The sequence below is a fragment of the Petaurus breviceps genome, unplaced genomic scaffold, assembly GCF_028583685.1.
Source record: "Petaurus breviceps papuanus isolate PSGF00001 unplaced genomic scaffold, PetGlider_PUasm1.0 37, whole genome shotgun sequence".
In the NCBI taxonomy this organism is placed as follows: domain Eukaryota; kingdom Metazoa; phylum Chordata; class Mammalia; order Diprotodontia; family Petauridae; genus Petaurus; species Petaurus breviceps.
The window spans coordinates 36,851,873-36,865,281 of NW_027186296.1; the positions used below are offsets into that span (position 1 = coordinate 36,851,873).

The 13,409-nt window shown below is 41.6% G+C and overlaps 1 long non-coding RNA gene across 1 annotated transcript in view; it reads right to left on the reverse strand.

The window, feature by feature from the left end:
* Nucleotides 1-1,337: 1,337 nt before the first annotated feature.
* The window catches only part of LOC138168529 (uncharacterized), a 69,731-nt gene continuing 57,659 nt past the window's right edge, over nucleotides 1,338-13,409 (reverse strand). The window contains exon 2 of the long non-coding RNA XR_011170122.1: nucleotides 1,338-2,577. This is a non-coding gene — a long non-coding RNA (uncharacterized lncRNA). The remainder of the gene's footprint in view (nucleotides 2,578-13,409) is intronic.

Sequence of the window (13,409 nt, forward strand, 5' to 3'; positions counted from 1 at the left end):
TGAGTTGTGTACAACTTTTCATAACTCTATTTTGGAGTTCTCTTGTCAGAAATACTGGAGTTTCACCATTTCCTTCTTCAACTCATTTTACAGATGAGGGAACTGAGGCAAACACAGTTAAGTGACTTACCCAGGGTCACACTGCTAGGCCAGATTTGAACTCAGGAAGATGAGTCTTCCTGATTCCAATCCCAGTGCTCTATCCCCTGCTCCACCTAGATGCCCAATTTCACTTTAGTATATTTCCTGAAACTGAAACAACTTCTATCGATACAGACTGACATCTTCCCTGTAGCTTATAATGATAGAGGATTGTCTAGGGCCGCTGACACGTTTAGTGATTTATCCAGAGTTACGGGTTCGATGTGTGTTGGAGGAGAGGCTTGAAAAGGAGCATTCCCGGCTCTGTGGCCAGTTTTTCATCTTCTCTGGCACATTGCCTCTCATTAATGTGCCTCGGTTATCTTGACATTACTGGAAAACTAGTCTTTGTGGGGGGTTTCACTGGAATCTCTCCATGAAGGTGTGGACTTGAACATTAAGCTAAGTCTCTCCTTGGAGGGTATTGTGGGCATCTCCTGACCATGGGGACTTGTGATTAGGTCTTAGTAAATGGCTCCAACTTCAAGAGATTGGAAAACTTTGTTTTGGACTTCTAAAAGGGAGTTTGGTCAAATCTGGCCTTAGACATTTGACACACTTACTAGCTATGTGATCTTGGGCAAGTCACTTAACCCCAATTGCCTTGCCTTCCCCCCTCCAAAAAAAGGGGGGGGAGGGAAATTTGGGTAAGGCAAAGTCAAGGAATTTTCCATGATGAAGTTTGTATGTTTGTTTGTTTTTCAGGAAAAATGAGGGAACTGATCACAGAGATCCACGAGAATTGTAGTTGAGTTAAAAGCAGACCTTGCATATCTACCCAGCCTCCCAACTGGGAGCCACTATGGAACCTTTGGAAAGGCAAAGGGCAGAGAGACAATGCGCTGGGTGCACTCTCACACATTCAGTCTGAAAGGTGACTGTGAGAGGCAGGGGGAAAGCCTGTCAATCAACTAGCTGTCTGGAGAGGATGGAGCCACATGCCCTGCCTCCTGGATAGAGGACAGGGAGATTTCCCAGGTTGCATGATCCTCTGCCTTCTCTGACCTTTCATAATACCAGTGCCTTCCCTTTTTTAAACTATGTCCTATTTATCCTGTATATAGCTTGTGTGTGTGTGTGCGTGTGTATTATATATTTATTTGCCTGTTTTCTCCCCCACTTAAACTCCCTGATGTCAGGGAATGTCTTTTCGCTTTTTTTGTATCCCCAACACTTAGCACAGTGGCTGGCACATAGTAGCTCTTAATAAATGTTTATTGAATAAATGAATGAAAGGTGGGCGAGGCAGGATAGGTCTTGTTTATCCCCATTTTACAGAGTTTGAGGTTCCCAGAGGAAACTCTGAGTAGGAAGCAAAATCAGATAAAGACAGTGAACCCAGTCTATTCAGGGTGATTAAAAACATTTGAATTTTTACAGATATTTACAAATATATTTGAATATTTACAATATATTGTACATTTATACAATTATGCAATTATTCAATATATTGGATAGTTTTAAAATATATTATTCAAAATTAGGTTTTTATGAACCTATTATATAAATGAACTACCACAACTATTTCCATAATCTTGCAAGTCAAAAAATATGAAGGTTGACACATGTTCGTGTATATAACCTAATTAATGAGTAATAAATTTTTAAAAGTGTTCAATTCTTTTTTAAATACCCTGTATAAATCTTAGGATTCTGGATCATGGATTACAAGTGATTCCTAGATCAAAATTTTAATCTATTTTCATTCACATGTAGCCCAATGTGAATGAATTTCAGACCATTTTCTAAGAGGAGGTCTTATTAGGGAAAGAACACAAGCATCTCTGGGCAGCTGACTGGGAGAGGACATTAATGAGAGACGAGGGGCCCTCAGACCAACAGCCGACTCACCATTTTGCCAAGGGTGTGTGCCTCTGCATTGGCAGTAGGAGCAAATTGGGCCCTCTAAAAAAGGGAGAGCAATCCCCAGGTGACGCTAGGGCTGGGGGTTGTGGTCCATCTCTGCTTGAACTTGGATGGGCCTTTGGAAATGAGAGCAGTGCAAATATTAGTCTCTAGTTGCTATGATCCGGGCAGGGACTGCCAAGTTTGCTAATAAAGTCTCTAGCTGGATGTCAACTTCTGGGTCTCTGCACATTCTGAAAACAGCCTTTTGTGTCTGTGGTTCACACCTTCCAACTTCTTTCTGTTACAGGTTGCAAGGGGGAAAACATTGAGGTTAGACAGAGAGCTTTCTGGCAAAATGAGCCTGAAGTATACTTCAAAAGTCCCTTCTTCTCATTTTAACGTCCATCCCAGGAGCTGTCTGGAATCATGTGCCATGGCCCTCCTCTATCATCCTTTCCCAAAATTCAGTGCAGTGAAAAGAGTTCCAGAACGGACATCGTGAGACCAGTGGTTTAGATTCAGGGTTGCCATTATATTTGTGTAGCCTTGGGTGACTGATTTGACCTTTCTGGGCCTCAGTTTCCTTATCTGTAAAATGAGAGGGTTGGGTTAGATGACTTCTAAGTTCTCTTCAGGATCAAGGAGTCTGTGCTGCCTCTTCTTGGGAATTAGCCTCTGGGTCTAGATCCATCACAAAGGCCCCAGATCAAGCAAATGCTGATCCTGCTCCTCCTACTCCAACTACTAGCTTACATTGATATTGCTCCCCCTTTCCAGTTCACCTTTGTGCATGATCTTTCCCCATTAAACCATAAGTTCCCTGAGGGTAGGAGCTTTCTTTCTGCCCCTATTTGTATCCCTGACACTTAGTACAGTGCCTGGCAAACAGTAAGTGATTAACAAATGTGTGTTTCTTTCCTTCATTCCTACAGAGTGCTTTCACAAACATTAATTTCATCATTTGATCCTCTCACAAAAATTCTAGGAGGTAGGCAAGGCAGGGCAGGTATGGTTACCTCCATTTCACAGACAAAGGAAACTGAGGATCAGAAGGGTAGAGTCTCTTCCCCAAGGTCAGGTAGCTAGGAAATGGTAAGTAGGCTTCATAAACAGTTCTTCTGACTCCAAGTTCAACATGCCCTGATCTTCAGATGCCTCCCTTCTTGCTGGTGTGACGGGGAGTCTCTCTGCATTTTTGTCTTGCTTAGGGTATTTGAACCATGCATCCAAGGACAGAGGAAAGACCCATTTGAAGCATGAGTAGACTAGGCAATTAAGCACATGGTGTGATTTGAGGGGCATCAAAGGGTCCATTTACTCAGAATTATTTTCCATAACAGATTTCTAAGCCATGTTTGCTGCTTAATTCTTCCTCACTAGCATCTCACTATAACTGGGACTTTGGTGTAATGAACATGAACCCTCTGCTCCAGTCAAAATGGTATATTCATTTAAACAAGTTGACTATTAACTGAGTGATCATGGGTAAGTTGCTTTTTACCTCTCTTAGTAAATTGGAGGTGAGGGAAAATAATAATACTTGTATTACCTACCTCGCAGTTTCGGAAGCCTACAAGCTTTATGTAAATGTGAATTGCTGTTTCGTGCTTTCTCCCCTCCATGACTTTCCTCTTGTGGTTCCCCCACCTGGAATGCCATTCTTCATATTCAAACTTTATTTATCCCTCAAGGTTTAGATCACATCTAACTTCTTCCGCTACCCCTTCTTGCAGCTCTTTATAGCTCTCACACAGATTGTTGTGAAGAAATGAGATGATATGTAAAGCATTCTGCAAATGTTAGAGCATTATATTAATAGCAGATAGTATTACTATAATGTCTATTACTTTCTTCTGCCCATCTCAACCAGTGGTGTCTCAGTAATGAAACTTGTCAGATGATGCTTCCCCTTAGACACCTACCCTGTAACCGCAAGCAATGCCCTAAAGTTTTCTTATCTTGACAGGAAGCAGTTGGATTCCTTGAATTCAATTCAAATGCAATGCCAACCAAGGCACCCAGTTCTGACTTTTTCCTCTTATACTACACAGTTCTTGCAAACCTCTGGCCTCACCAAGGATTGCCTAGTGATAAGAAGAATAATGCTGAATAATGTTGGCTGAAAACTATGGAAAATGGCATTGGCACCAGATACTACAACTACAGATTAGTATTACTTGCATTGATGGAGGAATTGCAACATAAAATGTTAGCTACCAATACCTTTAGTAAAGGTGTGGAGACCCTCCATAGAAGTCATGCACCAGAAGCCTTGCCTGCTAGGAATCTTTCTCAAGATATAACTGAAAGTGATTAAGAACATATAGGCCTCTGGAGGAGGGATGCTCATGGGTTAGTGTTTTACACTTAACCTATTATTTTATACAAGTTCTGTTGGGAGCCCTATTTGTATTCTTTAACTTTTAAATAAAACATCTTTCCTTCCTGGAGCCTTGTGAATTATGTGCTTTAAAGGGGAATTGGTGACAGTACAGAGGATGCCGTCAGACAGTGAAGTTCCTGAATTGTTCAAGTGGGGTGCCAGAGAAGAATATGAGAACTTCTGACCTAAATGTTACACAATGATGTTCTCAGAAGCTACTGAGCCATGTTAAAGCCAATTTCCCCACAGGGAAGGGGACTAGAAGACTGTGCTTTTAAAAAGTTCTTCTGTCTGCTTTTTGTAGTTTTTCTCTTTCCCACCATCCTTTCCTCAAACCTCCCTCCCCATCCTCATACTCTCATCCTAGGAGCTGGAGCACAGCCTGATAAAGTACTTTTCTGTGTATGATATTGAGAATTTAGGAGCAAATGTCACCTACCTTTGAAGAGTCCCCCAATCACAAACCAGTCATCACTTCCATCTACTTACCTTTTGTCTCTTGGTGTAGAATACAGAATGCTGGATTTGGAGTAAAAGGACCTAGATTCATGTCTTAACTCTGCTACCCGTGTAACTGGGCAGGTCACTTCTCTGAATCTAAATGCCTCATCTGTCAAATGAAGGTGTTGGACTAGATGATCTCTAAGGCTTCTTCCAACTCTAAAGCTATGATCCCATGATCCCTTAGCCATATGGGCCACACATTCACCCAGGTACCTTGTCTACTCTCCCACCTTGCCTTCCAAGGGACTAGTCCTCAACAGTCACCTAACAGCTTCTCAAAGCAATGTCCCTCCACTTTAATAGCTCCCAATGCAGGCTTCCATCTTACATTTCTACCTAGTGATTTGCCTCCTTTCTCAAACGAGTAAAATTTAAGCTCCTTGAGGGAAAGAATTTTTTTTAATTTATTTTTATTTTCTGTTCCAAGTTTTCTTTCTCCTTCTATCCATTGAGAAGGCAAGAAATACACACTCATTATACATAAGAAGTCACATAAAATAGATTTCCACATTAGGAGGGCAGGGACTTTATTGCTTTTGTTTTCATATCCCTTCCAAAGCAGTGCCCAGCACTTAGTAGAAACTCAATAAATAACAGTAAGAATAACAAAAGGTAACATTCATGTAAGCATTTTACATGTTACCTAAATGCTTGTCATGTGATTGATTGGCACCCCTCTTTCTTTTGCCTTATAACCCTTCTGTAGGGAGTTATTCTGAGCTAGCCATCACTGAGAAGTAGGATTATCCGATCTTGAAATTAGAGCTGAAAGGACTTTGGGCTTCATACAGTCCCCCTCTTCCCTCCAGTTTACAGAGGAGCCAACAAAGGCCCAGATTTGGATAAATAACTTCGGGACCGCTAGGTGGCGCCATAGTGAATACAGTTCTGGGCTTGGAATCAGGAAGACTCATCTTCTTAAGTTCAAATTCAGCCTTAGACAGCTTACTAGCTGTGTGACCCAAGGCAAGTCATGGAACCCTGTTTTCATCAGTTTTCTCATCTGTAAAATGAGTCAGAAAAGGAAATGGCAAGCCACTCCAGTATCTCTGCCAAGAAAATCCCAAAATGGGGTCACAAGTGTCTGAAACAACTCAATGACAAGGATGCCTTAGTAAACTTGGTCAAGTCATTTAATTTCTCTGAGCTTATTTTCTGATATGTAAAATGGGGGGACTATCATGCTCACAGGATCATTGTGAAAAAAGCACTTTGCACATTTCAGAGGGCTATAATAGGGAGAGTGGCCACATAGTTAGTTTGGCTGGGGGCAGATCTGTCAATGGGCTTTTATTTGAGCTTTCTGGGAAATCTCACTATCCCCTCCCAAATACAGACCTGACATCCCACTATTAGCCCCTAACTCTTTTGGGCTGGGCATTGACCTGTCCCTGTGCCCCTTGTCTAAATTAATAATAATTGGCATTTACATGGCATTTGAACATTTGCAAAGCACTTCACACACATTATCAAATATTTGCTTGGCAATAATCTGGGTACATTGTGTATTACATGTATTACTATTGTCCCCACTTTACAGATGATGAGACTGAGGCTCAGGGAGGTTAAGTCATTTGCCCATGATCTATCTTTACTCTAGTGTTACATTAAATGTATTCCTTTTTCTCCTATAAATGCCAGGATTGGGGTGGCTAGGTGGCACAGTGAACAGAGCACCAGTCCTGGAGTCAGGAGGACCTGAGTTCAAATCTGGCCTCAGACACTTAGCACTTACTAGCCATGTGACCTTGGGCAAGTCACTTAACCCCAATTGCCCCTCCAAAAAGCAAAATAATAATAATAATAAGTGCCAGAGATTTTTTCTTCACTACCCTCGAAGAGCTTATTAGATTCATTGAGAAATCCAGATATAAATCCATGAAACACATAATACAGTAAGGCTGAAATATTCCAGTTCTTTCTAACTTGAAAGCATAGCATTCTAATTCAATAAGACACATTGCCCCTCTGAGAAAGGGGTAACATATTAAGTTCTTATGATTACTGGAAATTAATTGGTCAGATTGCCTTCTCCTATAATAATAGAGACTATGAAAGCCTAAAAAAAAGCTCTGGGAGCTTCAGGGCAGAAAGTAATCAGTAGAAAGTAGGAAAAATTTAAAAGGAAGCTAAAACATTAGTAATAATAGTTAGTATTTATAATTTATTATTGATTAATATGAATTTTATTTTATATAAATATAATACAATCAATATGTAAACATTTATTAATATAGATTTTATTTGTATCTATATAATATATTATATTATAAATATATAGATATTGATTAATATAAATTATGTATTTTTATTATTGTAAAACATTATACACATATATTGATCTTCATAACCTTGTGAAATAGGTACCATTATTATTATTATTATTCCCATTTTATAAATGAGGAAACTGAGACAAACAGAGGTCAAGTGACTTGCTCAAGGTCACAGAGCTAGTAAACATCTGAGGCTTTCTGACTCCCAGCTCCAATGATCTTACCCACTATACCAATTTCATAAAACAAATTCTGTTGATTTGAGACACAGGAAAGTTTACTGAGAGGCAGCTGACCATAGAAGACAAAAAGCTGACCATGGAGTCAGGATGACTGGAATTCAAGGCTCACCTCTGAGGCATACTAGCTGTATGACCCTAAGGAAGAAGATCCTTATATAAGAAAATAAATGTCAGAGCAGAAGCTTTTCTGCATTGGTACAGGCAGCTTTCTCATGAGCAGTTAGTTACCTGCAATAAATTGATTAAATTAATTAATGAAATAACAGGTTCAGTCCAAAAAAAAAAATGATGTGCTGAACTCAGGCCTAGGATTCTACAGGCCTAAGCTGTAGCCTTGGTTCTGCCACTGATGACAAGCTATATGACTTTGGATAATTCATTTTTCTTCCTTGGGCCTCAGTTTCCCCTTTTAGTGCTGTCTCCATTCTCTACCCCTCTAGTTTTAAAGACTATGAATCTGCACAGTTTGAACAAAGGGACACCGTGACTCTGCTTGCCTTTGGATTCTGGCATACCTCCATTCCAGGTCTCTTGCTAATGCAAGAGGTTTAGTTTAGGGTCATGTTCTGTGTCACCCCCTGGGCTCAAGGGTGACACAGAACATGCTACCATCAAGCTGACATGGGGTCTCAGCTTTCTCGGGGTCATTAGAAGCCTCTTTCTAGAGCTTAAACTAGAAAGGAAAGGGTTACTTTGGGGGGGGGGGTTATGGCTAACCACTCCATGGAATCTCCATTTCTTGGGGCACACATTTGTTGTGTTTTGTTTTGGGTTTTTTTGTAATGCTTGACATTAAGAGACAGAAACTGAGGATGCCAGTGGTGGGCAGGGAGGAGAGAGCCAACTTCCTGTGATGTTTGTCTAGCAGGGAGACTCCCAGCTGAACCCCACAGGCTCTGAAGGAGACATGAAAGGCTTCTTGTGCTCTGAGCTGGGGCCCAAGGCCAGGCCCAGGCCTAGGCCCAGGCCCTACCAGCTTCTGCAGGGGAGGTGATGTGATTTTACAGACAGGAAATCTGAGAGATTACGGGTGGGGTAGCAAATAGAAGACAAGAGAAACCTCAGAATGTCAGGAGAGACGTTGGTTGTACGAAAAGGGGCCTTCTTCATATTTGATGGAAAATCAGATAAGTGTCTAGGGCAGAATACACTTGTATATTTCAAAGCAGGGGAAGAAACCAAGGGGAAGGATTGGTAGGGTAAGGGGGTGTGAAGAGCCAGTTTCCAGACAGAAGCAGACAGTTATGCAAGGAGCTACCTTTATAGGGCACAGGAGATGCCGATGAGACCAAGGATTTCCCCCTCTGACCAGTCCTGTCTAGTCTTTCAAACCCCCTGCTTTTGCTCTTCAAATATAAAACATTTCCACCTGGTGATGCCATAAATTCATTATGTCTCCACTGTCCCTTAGAATCATTGGTTCCAGGGAAAATACTAATGGCTAGTATTTATAAAGTACTTTATGGCTTACAAAGTTCTTTACCTATGTTATCTCATTCAGTTGTTTAAATCCCTATTTTATAAATGAAGGAACTAAGGCAAACAGAAGCTAAGTGACTTGCCCAGGGTCACACAGCTCATAAGAGTCTGAGGTCAGATTGGAACTCAGACCTTCTGAGCTCTCTCTCTATCTATCTATCATTCTACCTGCCTGCCTCAAACGCAGTGTCTAGTGAATGCCCGGCTAACTTCCATGACATCTCCTCTATGAAGCCTTTCCAACCTTACCCTTTTCTCATGATACTCTGAGTTCTTTTATTACAATTTGTCTCCTTTTTTACCTTTAAATTACTTACCTCTTCATACTCATCTCAATGTCCACTAAATAGGCCCAGAATCCTCAACCTTCTAAAAATGAACCAAACAGGCTCCCACATTTATGCCTTCTCTATGTCCCCCTCCCTTGGAGTGCCCTCTTTTCTCCTCTACCTGTCTGTATTCTGTGGGGTCATGAAGCCCTCCCTGACTGATCTGTTCTCTTCTGCCTTCCCTGAACACTTGTAGCCTATACCTCAAAATTACTATCTTGCCATATGTTACTCCGCTATCTTCCAATGGGCAACGATCAGAAAACATTTGTCCATCACCTACTATACTCAGCCAGTAAAGATACGGAGAGATACAATCCCATCTCTGCTGTCAAGGGGTTTACAATCTATATGGGAAAAAAGACATAACCACTGACAAGAGAAGAGAACACGATCCCCTCTGGGAGATTCCTGCTGCTCCAATAATTAGTCCACACAGTTGCACTCCCTGACTTTTTTTTTTGCTTTTTTTTTTAGAGGGCAATTGGGGTCAAGTGACTTGCCCAAGGTCACAGTCTAGTTTTTGTGTTGTGTCTGAAGCCAGATTTGAACTCAGGTCCTCCTGACTCCAGGGCCGGTGCTCTATTCACTGCACCACCTAGCTGCCCATACTCCCTGACTTTTAAGGGGACTCTCTGGGATCTGTGATTCTCTAGCATCTCATCATTTGGAATCTAACTCATAGTTCTTTGGGTCATAGATCTGGAGCTGGAAAGGAGGCCAACTCGTCATTTTACAGATGAAGAAATGAGGCCTAAAGAGAGTAAATAACTATCCCAAGGTCACACAGAGTTGTGAGAGACAGGGTTTGAAGCCAGACTCAATGACTGACTCCAGCCAATGGTTTTTTTGAACACACCATGCTGCCTCCTAGTTGATACATACTGGTTCTAGAGTGAAAAAAACCTGGATTCAGATCTTTTCTCTGATGCTTTTTACCTGTGTGACCTGGGCCAAGTGATGCCACCTCTCTAGGTCTCAGTTTCCTCATCTGTAAAATGAAGGAGCTGGATTTGGTAGTCCCTTCCAACTTTTTCTCCCATCTGCTTTGTTCCTATACTTTAAGAATCATGGGGTCTTTCCCTCTGACTTGTATCAAAAACCTATCTCCCTCAGTAGAATGTGAATTCCTTAAGAGAAGGAACGGTCCTGCTCTTCCCCCTAAGCTTAACACCATGCTTTGTACATAGTACATTAATAAATGCTCATTCATTCATTCTAGCTGTAATTCTAGCTTGAAGTCTGTGATCTTAGTTCTTAAACTTAACAGCAGGTACCTTTAAGGACCTCTGCCCCAGCTCCTGGAAGATCCAAATTCCACAGTCCTTCCCTTTCCCCAGGTAGAGGATTACACAGGATTTGGAAATTGAAAAGGCAGAGCCTCTCTAGGGAATGACATATTAGAGTCATTCTCCTGCCCTAAGGGGCTGTACTATGGAAAACCCCTGGAACCTTAGGAGGAAGAGGAGAAGGCAGCTGAGTCCTTGGGCAAGGGGAGGGAGGAGAGCAGCAAAATAAAATCATTCAACTCTCATACAATGCAATAAACCATGATATGAATTCCCGCCTCCTCATCCCTCAAGGGAACTACATAGGGGCAGCAAGCACACACCCAGTGTTGACTTTGGAGTTAAGAGCCCTGGAATCACAGGCTCAAAAAAAAAAAAGCCCAGAGTTGGAAGGAACCACCAAAGTCAATGAGTTCAACTTGGACCTGAATAGTAATCTTCTCTGCCACATACCTAACAAGTGGCCATCCAGCCTTTGACTGAAAACCTCTAGTAAGAAGAAATCTATAGCTTTCTCAGTCAGCACATTTATTCTACTTTTAAATAGCTCTAATTATTTTCCCTACACCCAGCCAAAATCTGCCTTGAGGCCACTTCTTTACCCCCTTGCAAACTAGGCACAGCCCTCTTCCATGTGACAGTCTTTCAAATACCAGAAGGCAACTATCACATTCCCTACCAAAGTTTCCTTTTCGCTAGCCAGTTACTTCAATCAAACTTTTTGAATGATGTGGGTTCCAGTTTTCTTGACTTCCTTAAACACCACCCCAATCCTAGGCCACCCAGCACCCACCTTGAGTGGTTTGGGTGAGGAGCAATATGGCAGTTCACATTGCTAGGATGAGCTGGGATAAGCTAGGAGTCACCCACTTGCAATCCTTCCTACATCTTACCAGGTCTTGCCGTCTGCCCTGCTACTCTATACTAAAGTTCCCAGGACCTTGCCATCTGCTCTGCTCCTATACCCTTCAGATCTCCAGGCATTGCCCTATGACCTACTGATATACTGTAAGAACCACTGGGCTTTGTTTTCTCCACTCTTTAGCTAAATCAGGAGTGGGGAACCTACAGTCTCAAGGCCACATGTGGACCTCTAGGTTCTCAAGTGCAGCCCTTTGAATCCAAAAGGATTCCATCAAAGGACTGTACTTGAGTACCTAGAGGGCCACATGTAACTTCAAGGCTGCAGATTCCCCACCTCTGAACCCTTGGAATTTCTGGCCCTTCCCATTTCCCCTACAACCAAACTTTCTAATATACATTGTCTCCCCTAATTATAATTTGACTTTCTTGAGTGTAGGAACTCTCTTGATTTTTTCTATTTCCTTGGCATACAATAAGCACTTAATAAATGATTCTGAATTCATTCACTCATTCTCTTTACTTGCCTCGATTTTGCAGGTGGGAGTGTCATACAAGAAGCAGCCTGATGTGATGCCATTGGACTCAGGAGATAGGGATTTAAATCTTCCTGCCTTGGACAGCTAGATGGTGCAGTAGATAGAGCATGGGTCCTGGAGTCAGGAGGACCTGAATTCAAATCCTAGACATTTTCTAGCTGTTTGACCCTGGGCAAGTCACTTGACCTGGGTTGCCTTAAAAAAAAAAATTCTCCTGCTTCTGACATTTCATCTCTGAGTCTCATACATTTTTTCTGCCTTCTTGTTTGGAGAAATCTCAATATAATTGCAGACAAGTCCAACCTTTCAGAAGAATCTGTGCATGACCAATTATAGAGTATCGGGAACCTGAAATGGCCCATGGACTAGATTTTTAATTGGAAAACCAAGGTTTAAAGCTTGACTTTGATGCCTCCCTCTCGTTTATTCTACATCTCCAAAAACTTGTCAAATTTTGTCTTTTTTATCTCCATAATATTTCCTATATCTTTCCCCTTCCCTCTATGCATGCAGTTACCAAGCTAGTTCAGGTACTCATCAGCTCTCACTTGTAATATCCTCCCTGCAGCCATCGCTGAGGGGAGCAGACCCTGGGGAGAAGAAATTTACCTTCCTCACCACCACCAAGATCAAGCGCTAACTAATTGCTACCAGGCAGCTGCAATTGCCTCTTGCAGCTAGTTAAGGCCCAGAGCCCTTGGAGGGGCAGTACTCTCTCACCCCCAGATTACTGGCCCTGTCTCTAGCCAAGCTCTTGATGCCATCACTGCTTGAAGTCATCATCATGGGGTCACAGCCTAAAAACAGCTTCCAAGGATGCTACAACCACAGTTACTGAAGATTCGGAAAAGAAAGTTCTTACCAAAATCCTTGGTGCTGTTAAATGGTTCAGCATTAGAACTAAAGGGTGGCTAGGTGGCGCAGTGAATAGAGCACTGGCCCTGGAGTCAGGAGGACCTGAGTTCAAATCTGGCCTCAGACACTGAACACAGAAACTAGCCATGTGACCTTGGGCAAGTCACTTAACCCCAATTGCCTTACCTTTCCCCTTCCAAAAAATAAAGCAAAAAAAAGAACTAAAATTATTTTTATTAGGGGAAAGGGAGATGTATTACCATCAACTTTGCTGCTCTGCTCTAAGGACCATGATGGGATCTTTTCATCTAATGCGTACCTGAAAACCTATTAAGTATGTGGGCTCCCCCAATGGAATGTAAGTACTTTGAGAGCAAAGACTGTCTTCCTTTTCTATCTACATCCCCAGTGCTTTTGTAGATAGTAAGTGCTTAATAAATGCTTTTGCTTTTTGCACATAGTAAGTGCTTAATAAAATGTTTTTTTTTCTTTTTGCATATATTAAGTGCTTAATAAATGCTTTTTCTTCTTTTAATTTTTATTTATTTTTAATTTATGGAATAAAACAAGCATTTCTATAGCATAGTATAATAAAAAAAAGATTACACATGAAACTGCAAATCTATTATGTGCAACTTGCTATTCCTTTTAAATATGAAATAAAAT